The 14,376-nt window shown below is 40.4% G+C and overlaps 1 long non-coding RNA gene across 1 annotated transcript; it reads left to right on the top strand.

Moving 5' to 3' along the window:
- Positions 1–252: 252 nt before the first annotated feature.
- On the top strand, positions 253–1,634 carry LOC147629859 (uncharacterized). Its single transcript, XR_015267723.1, has 3 exons — positions 253–406; positions 1,111–1,192; positions 1,345–1,634. It is a non-coding gene; the product is annotated as an uncharacterized LOC147629859 (long non-coding RNA).
- The last annotated feature ends 12,742 nt before the right edge of the window (positions 1,635–14,376 follow it).

Below are 14,376 nucleotides of genomic sequence, written 5' to 3'. Positions count from 1 at the left end.
GGACTTTTGACTAATTTTATCTCTGACCTACCGAACACACTAGAGAGAGTAAATCTTGAAAAAACGACACACTCCGAAAATTTTCCAATCTGCCTACCAAAACGTCACCTGTATGTATACACATGTTTCTAAGTCTCATTAATCAGTATAGACAACTTTGAACATTCTGGACATAAAACTTAGCTCATATTTATAAAAAGAGATTGTTCTACGATACGAAATGGAGTTACAAAATGGAGTGTCATTGGGAAGATGATTGTGGTCTTCATTTTCTGTAAGAGAGAGCATGAGCTGGTTCTAGTTGAAGAGCTGGCAGATGTGCTCTTTGACCTTGCGGAGAAAGGAGAAAGTTCTTACACTGATCAAAGCATGGGAAGAGAACAGGAAAAAAGAGGTCTCATAACCGGTAAAACTTTAGTGGCCCTTCTCGGAATTGAAGTCACTTTTATATTTAGGTTTCCTCGACAGGCACCTTCTTTCTTTTGCAATGTTGTTCATAGCTAAATGGAGCATTTCTTGTTAACACTCTATTGACTGTCCGTTACTTGGAGAGGATCTGAGACACTCTTAATAAATGTGGAGTTGTTTTTATTTTGGAAAGTTGCTTACAAACTGAGATAACCCAGACTCAGAGCTTGCATCTGGATGGGACTGTATCAACGAAATTATTTGTACTGTGGCTTTACTACATCCATCGCTGTTGATTAAAGCCACAGCACTCTTTGAGCTTTCTGCTAGGGACATGGAAAAGGCTGCTGGCCACTTCTTCCTCCCAAGAGGCTAGGAAGAGGAGCGTTGCTTCTTCATGGACTCTTCCTAATGGTGGAAGGTCCATGCCCAGCAGTTCTCAAGCCCATTCTCTACCATGTTTCATGCGTTTGAATTCTCTTGCTTCTTTTTCAAACTCTCCTGGAACAACTACTGGCATCTCATTTGTTTAACTTGCGCTACTGGGTCCTGTGGGTTTACATCGATTCTTATCCTTTTTGCTGTGTCGATAATGGTGTTTGCAGAGGCATATCACATTTCATGTTCAATGCATGCTTTAAGTGTTACATGCATTACCGAAACACATGATAAACTAATATAGAGATGTTTTGCCTTTTGCAGATATAGCAAGAGAATGGCAAAATTGGAGGCATGGGAGGTGGGCAAGAAAGCAAGGGCTGAGGCAAGTTTGCGAACATCAGAGGTGAGCCTTCATAGTCACTCGTGTTTTTGGAAGGGCCACACAATTTTGTGTTTTTTTTGGAACATTTTAGTTCACATAGGGTACTAGCAATACTTGTATCTTTATGCGTTCACGTTGCAGTGCTCAGAGAAGTGGACACTTTGTGTTTACAGGAGAGATTGGAAAATGAAAGATCTTCTTGTGTGGATAAAACAAGGAATAAGATAGCTTTGGTGGAGAGGATTGCAGAAAGACCTTGCTAAAGCACAGCTTGGAAAGGAAATACTGAAAGCAGAGGAAACTGCAGCCAAGTGTCGGGCTTCTGGAGGTAGACCCCGGAGATTTCTACTATGTTGTTAATTGGGTGGCTGCTTTGAGTGTTTTTTGCAAGTCAACAGACGGCATGATCCATATGATGACACCCCTGGGATCTTTCAGTCAGGAACCTGATGAAAACAGTATTGCCAGCATACGAGAGAGAGAGAGAGAGAGAGAGAGAGAGAGAGAGAGAGAGAGAGGATGCTCTTAAAGGGGCAGTCATCTTAATGTTAGCAAATGGGATGTTGAAGGTTCTAGACCTTACATGATTACTAACGATGATAATGATGTAAAAAATTGATTGTGTGCTAGGATAAATCATGTGACTAGATGTATAGCATAGATGTAAAAAAATGACTAGGTGACATTGCAATTGAATGAATATATAACATGGGAGGTCACATTGCCATGTCACAATGCTAGGGTGAAATCAATGCTCTAGCCTCAGCATTGTTAGTGCACAGGTGCCTTGCTAGCTCTTTTTTGTAAGGCCGATGTTGAAGGTTCTAGACCTTACATGATTACTAACGATGATAATGATGTAAAAAATTGATTGTGTGCTAGGATAAATCATGTGACTAGATGTATAGCATAGATGTAAAAAAATGACTAGGTGACATTGCAATTGAATGAATATATAACATGGGAGGTCACATTGCCATGTCACAATGCTAGGGTGAAATCAATGCTCTAGCCTCAGCATTGTTAGTGCACAGGTGCCTTGCTAGCTCTTTTTTGTAAGGCCGATGTTGAAGGTTCTAGACCTTACATGATTACTAACGATGATAATGATGTAAAAAATTGATTGTGTGCTAGGATAAATCATGTGACTAGATGTATAGCATAGATGTAAAAAAATGACTAGGTGACATTGCAATTGAATGAATATATAACATGGGAGGTCACATTGCCATGTCACAATGCTAGGGTGAAATCAATGCTCTAGCCTCAGCATTGTTAGTGCACAGGTGCCTTGCTAGCTCTTTTTTGTAAGGCCCCCCTTTATAAGGAGAAGCCACTTTGTATTTGAGTCGTATGGACGACCGACATATCCATGTTTCAACATTGAGGATGGCTGGCTATGGCTAGATGGTGAAGACATCTTAGGTAGGTTTGGCATCCAACCAAATAGGCTACATGCAAGTGCAAGCTAATATTTCCATATCAAATTGTGCTAGGGGTTGAGGGATATCTTCTGCCAACAACCTCTCCTCATGTTGGTGCCCTGGCACCCTGATGACCTTGGATGGGCCTAAAAGACATTAACATCGATGGTCTCATGTTTAGGCTCAATACTACCCTAGTTGGGTGATGTGATTGGTTGGGTCCAATTAGACTCAACATAGGTTGGCTGACACGAGTTGACCTACCACACCTTCCCTGGGTTACTACATAACGATGGGTTATGTAGCTATCTATCATGTGAGATATTAGTGTATCTACCTTCATTGTGTAAAAGTGCACCCTTGGTACACAATGTATGTAGCTTGCATCTTAGTATTTTTTTAAAGCACCATGGAAGCTGGAGCACGCAGGTGGGGAAGCAATGGCCATCAATTGTAATTATAGGTTTACATTTTTATTTTTTCCATCTATTTTTCTCTTCCAAGTTTTGCCTAGTCGTGGCCTTTGAAAATCTTGTTGTTCGTGAACTAACATCATATAAGTCATACTTCTTACATGCCACAATGTCAAAAATTACTCTACATAAATGACAAACCTTACTCTTTGTTCAAGATCATGGTTTGAAAATGATACATATTAAAATAAATATGTTACATGTTTTTAAAAAAGAGAAGGGATGCGTTAGTAGTCAAAAAGGACTTGTTGTAAATGGGAGCTTTTATTAGTATAAATATATATAATTATTGTTCTTTTAATAAAAAAACAAATACGTTACTACCCACTTGCTTGAGGGCCATATGTACAAAGTTTTGATAAAGCATCAATGTAATATATTATATAATTATTGTTCTTAAAAAAAAACAAATACGTTACTACCCACCTACTTAAGGGCATATATGTACAAAGTTTTGATAAAGCATCGATGTAACATATTAACATTTTTTATTCTTCCAAAACATGGATAAAAGATGCTAGGCCAATGAGTTGAGAATAGTGCTATGGTCCGTCGCTATTAAAAATAGTTTTAAGGATGATTTAAGAACTCAATAGGGCTCTTGATCTTGGGAGGATTAAATATTTTCTCCATGCAAACATTGTAGTACAAGAGGCTTTGAGTGGTATTGGACACAAAACACAATAAGAGTGTATACAAGTAGACATTCTTGTACCATGAGTGTTTTTTTGGTCTTCTTTTGGTACCATGAGTGTTTTTTGTTTATTTTTTTTTCATTTTTTGTTTTTTGTAAGCCATGTCTTGGTTTGGAACGTGCGATGGGAAAGGGACTTTTTGAGCACAAAACACAATAAGAGTGGTGAATACAAGTTGACATTTTTGTACTATTAGTGCTATTTTGTTTTTGTTTTTTAAATTATAATCTTTTTCATAGAAACTTTGAAAATATGAAACACCATCAAGGGTGTAAATGATTAGAGAGTTTTGGTAATATATGTGGAGCTCCCAAAGTTAGCTTCCAATGTTGAGAATTTGGGCAATTTTTAAATTGCCATTGAATAAGGAAAAATAAAGATAGACACCAACCATCACACATTTCTTGGTAATTTGCCCATTTATCATCATCTTTGTGTCATTGTCCATTGTATTCAAGTATGTAAAGGCTCTTTAGCCTGGTCTAGAAAAGCCATGATGGGTTGTTGAGATATGTGTGGGACTGTATATATAATCCCATAGGCCTTTTAGGAATGCTAGCCATGCCACAATATATACAAGGGCTAGCAAGATCAAGGACAACAAGCACACTTTGGCAACAAGAATCCAGTTTGTTTTCACATTTTGCAAAAGGCCAGCTCTACATGAACTACAATCATAGCATAACTTAGATGGATCATTGTCCCATCTTCCACAATCAGCACTTGTAGTAGGACGTGTTGTGCTAACCCACTCTGTTGGAGTCACAAATGTAAAGCTACATGCCATTGGTGGCTTGCAACATCCTGACTACAAAAGTAAAAAATCAATGAAATAAGTGGATGTTTGAGGTATTCTTATACATGTCTGACTAGTCTATAATTCTAACTTTTAAATAAAACATCTTTAAAAAAAATTGCATCTCTATTATGTAGTGGTCAAAGATTTATTATGGCAATGAATTCAAGTGCAGAAATTGGATTATTAAATTTGCATATAAATTCAAGAAGTGGATGAGATCCTGAATTACATAGTAGTACTTACATATAAAGGCTAGAAGTTTGGTGGTAATATGGTTTTCCTTAGACAATATTTACTATGAAAGCTACATGAGTATGAGCATATGTGCATGCATGCATGCATGCATGTGAGAGAGAGAGAGAGAGAGAGAGAGAGAGAGAGAGAGAGAGAGAGAGAGATCTTTAGCTAAGTTAGCAAACCACATATAATTTACATGGGCAAACTAAAATGTATAGTTTGGTACTTGAACCTGAGATCTCTCAATTAAGAGCCCCACATACACACACACACACACACAGACCCCGTGAGAGAGAGAGAGAGAGACAGAGATAGAGAGAGACAAAGAGACTCTTAATCACGAGATCTTGGGTTCTCTTTCTCTTTCCCTCTCTATACACACACACACACACACACACACACACACACACACACACACACACACACATACATACATGTGTGTGTGTGTGTATTACGTATGTACACACACAAACACACACACAAATACGTACACACACACACACACACACACACACACACACATGTACACATATATGTATGTATGTGTGTGTGTGTTTATATATGTGTGCATGTGTGTGTGTGTGCGCGTGTGTGTGTACGCAGAAGAATACTTAATGCTGGAACTAATCTAGGGTTGTAAACTACCTCTCAAATAGCATCTATTCTTATGGAGATGACTTGTGGGAATACTTCTAGTCTCGACTTTTCTGACAAGTTGTCAACATGGACGACATGCAAAGTCCGTTCTGCATCTTCTTTGACATTGGATGGAGCCCAGGACTTTCTTGCAAGCATTGACTCACAATCTCCAAGGATGTTTTCCATCCTTCAAAGGAGGAAAACTCTTTTGGGTTTTTGTTATTTTCCCATCTTGCATGGCTGGATTTGACACTTGCATGATTTGGATGAGATATGGGCACTCTGGATCATTTTCGAAAGGCTAGGAACCATATTATGTTACGACAATCTTCTCTGAATGCTTATGCTTATGCTTTCTTTCGTGCCAATCTTTGGTAGTCCCTAAATGATTGTCGATAGCGGGAGGCTATTGATACCGACAATTTCAGGTCTTTTTTTATGTTTCTGGCTTTCTTCCTTGGATGACTTTTCTCTGACATATATCCTCAGCATGTGTATAGCCTCTTGGTAATAGAACACTAGTTTTTTACTTTTTTTAAATAGTGTATGTGTACATACATACATATATAACTCAACATGACACCTTACCCAGGAGGTACAAAAAGAAGGTGTTTTTTAAATGTTGCTTCTGGGACACTATAGTTAAGACTTGGACCATAAGATAGGTATTTTTCAAGACATGGCTTAACATGGAATGAAGCAAGATGCATGACTTTATGAACAAGAAATGGGCTATAACACAAAATTCCTAAACAAAAAAGCAAAGGAAAAAGCTGTTTACTTGAACAGGGGAGAGGTGTGCAGTATAAAAGTCATCCCGAGTGCGATAAGTCTTGTTGAGGACACCACAAAATTGGCGGTCTTGGAGGCAACTTCTCATGTAAGGCCATTTGTCCAATGTCTGTTGTAATTGGATGAAAAAAAAAAATATCTGTTGTGTAATTGGATGAAAAAAAATTTGCTTAATTAGATGCAAGGAATTAATCAAAATAAGGGCTGCTTAGTTGAGATTTTTTTTAAAAAAAAGCATTAAAAGCAAAGAAACGCTTCACTCCACGAAATTATCGCTTGAAAAAACAGTTTAGAAAGAAAACAGAAATCTAATGTTTCTGTCAATTAATTAATACATTGTAATATATTCTATTTATCGATGGATATTCGAAATACCGAAGAAAATACATCTAGTTACCCCCCAAAGCATTGAATTTCACAAAAATAAAATAAAATCGTGAAATAAATGAAATAATGTACTTTCATTTAAAACCTTAATAAAGGCCCTTTAAGGTTGATAGGTATGTTATAGGGTTGAGATGTTGAATTAACCATATCTTTTCCATTTAGGGTAATTTGAGCTGGGTCATCTAATCTATGAATTTGGGTTGAATTGGCACACCACATTTTTTTCACCACCTGCTCTTGGAACCACAGGGAGAAATCACCGAGCCGATATTCTTGAAAGATAGCTCCTTGCACTCGGTGGCCCCCACCACCACCCGTCACAAAGAAAGCAAAGAGAGTGAAAGCAAAAAGCAACAAGATGAGGAAGAAAAGAAGCACCATGTATGCCCACACTAGAAGGGCCTTACGTCTCATGGTACCCACCATCCCCACTATTGAAAGCAAAAATAAGGCTACCCCAATGAATATGATGGGGCCTTCTAGAAATTTAAAGCAATCAATGTGGTGCCGAAATGCTAACCAAAAGCCCACAAAAGTTATGGGCAAAGACAACACCATGGTTAGGAAGTTTGCACCCATTAGAACACGAGTTGAATATTGAGCCGTGTTTGCGGTAAGGGGGGGTGAGTGGTGAGCCATGATTAGTTTGAGCAGAATTCAATTGGCTATGTCACATAAGCAAGGTTTGATTGGTTATAGTACGTTTATTGAGCCTCGGCTATAACTGATTAAGAAAGCTTTAAGAGTGATTGAATTGGGTGGGGCAACATTAGCATGCTTTGAGCTCAATTTGCTATGGTGGATAATTAAGCATGCTGTAATTATGCTATTTGAAAAATATATAAATGATCAACATGGCTATAGCAATATAAGCATGCTTTGACAACAATCTATGAATAAATATGTTAGCTTTGGTGTGTTCATTCAATGAGACATATGAATCAATTTATACATGAACAAGCTCCTCCCCATCTCTCCTCTACAAGTCAAGCATTTATATTATGCTTGCTTCTTTACAAAGTTTTTGTATTCCTTTTGTCTTCATGTGAAAATGGCCTTTTGAATGAAAATAATATACATGGATTCTAGTGAGTGCCAACTCTCTCTCTCTCTCTCTCTCTCTCTCTCTCTCTCTCTCTCTCTCTCTCTCTCTCTCTCTTCATGGATTTCATTTTATTATGAAACATGCGTGTATCTTCCACTTAGAAAGTGAGCCTAGGAAATAATTAAGTTTCATATCCTGTCTTAATGAGGTCATGCTATAACTTCTTAGGCTCGTGCACTCCATACCATGACAATGCAAAGCTCTATTTTAACGAGAAGTACAATTTTGGATAAAGCTATTCTTTTAGGATTCAAAGCTATACCCTTTGTTATAAAAGCACAAAACCCTATTTAGGATTCAAAGCTATACCCTTTGTTTTATAAAAGATATACGCTTTGTTGTTATAAAAGCACAAAACCCTATACTATAACCTATGAAGCTTTACATATCTATTTCATCTTAGTAAGAGTGTCAATGTTCTTAAGTTAGCATATGCCAATATACCAAACGAGTTAATGTTCTTAAGTTAGCATATACCAAACAAGTCAATGTTCTTAAGTTAGCATATACCAAACAAAGTTTACATGAAGGTCAAAAAGAGAATTATTGTAGTGCAAGTGTTCATGGAAGAGATCCTATAAAAAGAAGCCTATGACAATAAGTTGTAGAATCTTGGAAAAGAGTGTGATGATAATGTGAGTCAAAAAATAGAATTATTGTAGTGCAATAAAGTGTTCATGAAAGAGATCCTATAAAAGGAAGCCTATAACAAGCAGTTGGTAGAATCTTGGAAAAGAGTGTGATGATAATGTGAGTAAAAATTTTGGTCTTATTACAAGAAGGAATGTGCATAAGCATGTTTAGATATTGGTATCCCTCCAAGTGAACATTTGGAAAAAGGTTATGCAAAGGCAAGGGGGGGGAGTTAACATGTATGGACTAACATAACATTTCATCCCCTCCACCAAAACCTAAACTTTACATAAAAGAATCATTGAAGGCATTATACTTCATTCTCAAGAATTGCTTAAGGTGGATTTGATCCCTATATCGGGGGAAAAATGAATATTTTTAAGGAAACAAATATGTTGGAATTCTAGAGCTACCAATTTGTGTCCGCACATGTATGTGCATGTGCAATATGTTGGAATTATAGAGCGACCAATTTGTGTGTGCACATGCATGTGTGATTATGTGATTCATGCAAAAAAAACCCTTGTTATTTTCCACACAAACCTAATGAAGTAGCATAATGTGCGCATGTATGCATATGCGCACATTTGTACATAATTTGCTATTGATTGGGTTTTTTCCTTCTCTTTTCATGGATCTTGCAAGAGAGTGGAGTGGCTACAAGGGATCATGTAGGGAGTCCATGCACCTTGTGGAAATCATCATTTGGCAAATAATCTTGGCATCTCGATGCGTAAGAGTAACATGGGAACTTAGTTGTGCGCATGTATGCATATGCGCACATTTGTACATAATTTGCTATTGATTGGGTTTTTTCCTTCTCTTTTCATGGATCTTGCAAGAGAGTGGAGTGGCTACAAGGGATCATGTAGGGAATCCATGCACCTTGTGGAAATCATCATTTGGCAAATAATCTTGGCATCTCGATGCGTAAGAGTAAAATGGGAACTTAGTTGTTTTGTTCAACTTTAGTAGGATTCACAAGATACTTTATTCCTGTTGGTAACGTGTGCATGAAGCTTTCGTATTATCCCACATGGGGTCGTTTGCAAAAAATTGCGAAGCCTTTTTATGTTGCAAAAGTACCTGCGCAATCAAACACTTAGATAAGGCATAGATTGGTTACTTTCCTTTGTCTTGGCTTTGATGCTTGCACGCTCGGCGCTTGGGCAGCTTTGCTCTTTCACTTGTGTGAATCCAGTGCCCTCGACTACTGTGAGCCACCTCTTGCCTCAACGTTTGTGCATAGCCATCGAGATCTGCAGCAGCGCTGCACTCCAAGTTTTTGAAAACGAAAAGAAGGAGAGGCTAGGAGTAAAGATTAAATCCTTTTCTCTTAAAAAAGGAGGCTTTTTTAATGATAAAAGGACGCCGATTCCTACGCTCCCGTCTCTTTTCTGGCAAAAAAGGAGAGGAAGAGAAGTTCCTGAAAACCTATAAAAACCACCATCTAGCTTCATTCTAGAGAATGGAGTGTAGAGGATAGAGAATGTGTGGAGATGTAGAGAGTGTAGAGGGATTTTGAGAGGAGCTTCATATCAAATGTTTCCTCTCTCTTCAAATTTCTTTCCTCATCTAGTTTTTTAAGATTTCTATGCAAGGAGAGATTCTTCTCCCATGATATGATTGTATGGGTTTCTCTTTGAGTATACAAATGAATAATGATTGTAGTTTTTTACTCATTTCATGAGTATTGTTCACATTTGTTGTGATGCTATGGAGTTCCATCTCTCTTCTCTTCATCTATCTCACTATATTGTAGTTTACAAGCTTGGTATGTTTCGTTGAGAGTTCTTGACTTTTGTTTGATGGGTTAAGGGTAATGCGTGTTGAACAATATGGTGGGAGTAGAGGGAGTGCTTCGTTATTACTCGAGTTATTACCTTTCAGTGAGGGAGTAGAGGGTGCTATAGGGGCCTGTTTCCCTTTGCTGCCTTCATCTTGGTGCCCCCACTAAGGAGTTCTTCATTGGTGATCTTCACTTTATAGGGAGGGCCATTGGTTTCTACTAATGGATGTACATGAAAACAAGGGGGATGGCTTACCTCTAAACATATGCGGTGAAACAATACTTAATACTTGTGATACCTTTGTGGGAGAATCTATTACCTACTTTGATGTGGGCATACTTGTGATACCTTTGTGGGAGAATCTATTACCTACTTTGATGTGGGCATGCTTGGTGATGATGCAAATTTATTCTTGAATACAAAGAAAGATGTAGTTTTTGCTTGTGGGAAGAAGTTACATTTAAAGCCTAGGATGTCATACTTGGATGTGGGTTCAAAGAAGTACAAGAGGGTGGATGTAGGAGGCAACACATTTTCTTCGGTGGCATGGCTGACAACTTTATTGTTCTAGGAGGTATAATAATGCACACGGGACAATCTAGTAAATTTTTTGATCCTAGAGGTGCAACAAAGATTTGTGGTGCTATTAGCATGAGTTGGATGCTTTAGTGCTCTCGCCTTATAATCGAGGAAGATTTGGTGGATATCTATGGATACTCTTATCCTACTATTCTAGCATGTGTTGGAGCTTGGTCTTTGATCAAGGTGGTGCAAGTTGTCTTTTATTAGCTATGCTTCAGCCATTTGAGGAGGACTTTCAGCCGTTGAGAAACGATATCACGGTTTTTCATTTTTGATCCAAGAGGGACTGCTTCATTGTGGTGACTACTGGATGGCATGAGGCCTTTGTGAATGGCATAAGGCATGAATGCCTTACTTTCATGGGGATGACTGATATGATCAGGTTTTTCCTTCTCTTTTCATGGATCTTGCAAGAGAATGGAGTGGCTAGAAGGGATCATGTAGGGAGTCCATGCACCTTGTGGCTATATCATTATTTGGCAAATAATCCTGGCACCTTAATGCCTTGGAATAACATGGGAACTTAGTCTTTTCGTTCCAACTTTAGTAGGATTCACAAAATACTTTTTTTCACTACTGGAACGTGTGCATGAAGCTTTTCCTATTATCCCACATGCGGCAGTTTCGAAAAAATGTAGTGTGTGTCTTAGCTTGTGGCTCTTGCCATCCAATGCTCGGGCATCTTCATTCATTGGCTTGTGCGAATGGGCGCCTTCCTCGATACCCTCGGCTGTTGTGAGCTGCCTCTTGCCTCAACGATTGTGCGCAGTCGTTCAGGCCCGTGATCAAGCCTGTTATTGCCAGAGTGGGTTAACGATCTGCAAGCAACACTGCCACGATGGGAGAGTTTTTCTTCGTCCTCCACTTCAGAGAGTGACAACCAAAACGAATGATTAGAGGAATCCAAATACTTTCCATCTTCAACACCTGTCCTCACATTAGAAATTTTGTAGTCAGCTTGGCCCATGTCATTACCTGCAATTCTATGCACCTTTCTGTTGTGATCATCCAATACAAAGCCTTCACCTTCTATGTTTTCCAAAGATTGGTTCGATGAACTTCCCAAGTTGCTCATGCCATTTTCATCTAATTGAGCACCCCCCATGAAGCAAGCCATGCCTGTGTGTGATATGGCAGCAATTCTACTCCAGTTTCCCGTTCCAGCTGCGGGAATTGCTTCCCTAGAGCTATTTCCCACTTCCCAGCTAGGAACAGTGCTAGATAAACTGTTGCTGCCTCCTGTGTTAACCGCCAGCTTCAAGTAAATCAAAGCCAGCTGTCTCACAATGTCCAGATAGCCTTGTCTGTGGGCTCTGTCCAGGGTTCCCTTCATTATCGATGCTTGTCCTGCTGAATCCAGATTTATGTTCATCATTACACAAGATACTATCCCAAAAACTGTGTTGCTTGACTTCATGAGAGCCTGACATTGCTCGTGCTTGATGAATATCACCTGGAGAACTTCTATGCACATCATCTCCCCTGTCCCCCACCTCTACATCCAATTGACTTTTCTTACCAGAGGCATGACCAATGGGGTAATCATCAACAGGCCACTTGCTGCTGTTTGCCTGATATTCATGATCCCCCAAGCCCAAAGTAAAGCGTTGCCTACTGCCAGCACTGTCATCCCTCTCCATACTTCTATAAAAAGACTGGAAGTTACCAGATATCAACCTCTTCTTCAGAAAGTATGGTAGTTCACCTAGCAGAGAATGTTGTTCTTTGTAGCTGGTACAGTACTTCTACCGCATAACTTGCCCACAACAAACCTGAAAAACAAAAAAGAGACAAGGTGTCAGAATTTTAAAGGTTTGAGAATGGCTCTTTAGTCAAAATTTTGCAGCTTGCCCTCTGTTCCATGTGCATGCATCTCCCCCTTCACCTGATGCTTCCTCTCCTTCCGCCTTCATCTTGCAGAACCCCCCTTCTCGCCCTTTCTCACCCCCCTCACCTCTTCCCCCCATCTATGTTGTAAAAAGCACCTACAGTCGAAAACCCAACGTACCAGAGTGCAATGCAAGGAAACCACAAGGTCCTATGCATGCGCAACTGTTTTGCCCCAAATACACGGCTGCAAATAAAGTTTGTAGTGTCATGTCGACACATGCAATGCAAATCCTTTGTTTTTCCGGGAAAAAGATCCTTCTATTAGTTTACTGAAAGAACAGCCATAAAGGGCTAAAAACAGCCTCGCCTCATGTACAGGGCAGGAATCAAGTAATCAAACGAGGGGAAAGAGATGCTTCTCCTCTGGCTAGCCGCTCTCTGAGGAGAAGGCTATCTCACACAACCGCCCGGGGGGGTGGGGGGGGGACAACCACACAGGTGGTCTGTAGTGCCAAGTGGGGTCACCACCTCTATCATTGAGAAAAGGGCCAAGCCGCCAGAGCCTCAAGAAAGCTTCCCGCAGCTTCTGCATGCGATCAAATCCACCTTGCAACTTCCCCCACTCGCCATGGAGGGTATGTATGATATCGAGCCAAATGCTACTGATAGACTCAACTGACGGAGTGTGGGCACCCTTAATGCCTTCGTTGCATCTAGCTTGCCATATGTGCTAGGCTGCAATGCTATTGCAAATCTCCCATCTCTGGCATGAGCCTGGTCGTCGCCACTGATCTGTAGGTGGGGCTGTGACTGGTACTGCGAAAATGCAGTGTGGTGAAAGACCTGAAGGGCTAGCCCTCCCCCATCTTCCTCATAAGCCATGACCATCTCTGCCTCTCTGGCCCAAGCGACAATGCCTCATGTAATGATCCGGGTCGATGCCCTGTCCATAGTGAAGATGCGGAGAATCCGCCGCCAAACTTGTTGAGCGTTCGGGCAATCCCAAAGACAATGTCACTAAGACTCCTAGGGGCAAGAAAGCTATTGGCCTACCTCCAACTGCTAAATGCCAAGCTCCTGTGTGCCATCAGCCAAAGAAAGAGGGTAATCTTTCTAGGCCGAAAATTGTCTCAAAGCCTCTTCCAAAAATCTGAGAGGAAACATTGTGAGGCCTTGTGTGACTGCCAGTGTCTCAAAGCCTCTTCCAAAAATCTGAGAGGAAACATTGTGAGGCCTTGTGTGACTGCCAGTGTGTTGCTGCTCCCGGGGTGCCGTCAATCTCTAGTATCTAGATCCTACGACCTAACCGCACTGTAGATGCAAAGAAGGGAGCATCCAGAGTCAGAGTCTCCTCCCAATCAACGGGGTCATGCCATGTCCACTTGCTCGGGTCCCACTAAAGGCGTGTGACCACTCCCATATGCATAGCTGCCAGAATCTCTCCCTAGCCACCTTGGCAGGTGGTGGGGGATCTATGTGCCACTCTCGAGCCTGAGATCCAATCACCCTCACCCTCTGTAAGGTGCAGCTACTAAAATCCTCTAAAGGGAGCTCGGATCTCTCTAATCTGCCATGAGATCTGATAGAAAAGGTGAGTAGACCGCTGGCCTTATCCACTCCATGGACTGCCATAAGAATATCATGCCTCGTAAACATGCCTAGCCACAGAGGGGGAGTCGGGTATGGGATAGGAATTAGACACTCCTAAGGAATAGCTGAGTCGATGTCGATGTTGAGCCTATCTCTACCCCGGATCCCTATCAAGAGTCTCTCCTGCACCTCCAAGGGTAACTGTCTGTGTGCGATCCAGTCTCCAAGG

Source organism: Cibotium barometz, chromosome 17 (assembly GCF_041138505.1).
Source record: "Cibotium barometz isolate CiBa-2024 chromosome 17, ASM4113850v1, whole genome shotgun sequence".
In the NCBI taxonomy this organism is placed as follows: Eukaryota; Viridiplantae; Streptophyta; class Polypodiopsida; order Cyatheales; family Cibotiaceae; genus Cibotium; species Cibotium barometz.
Note: the sequence above shows the minus strand (reverse complement) of the source record. Positions and strands in the feature narration are given on the sequence as shown.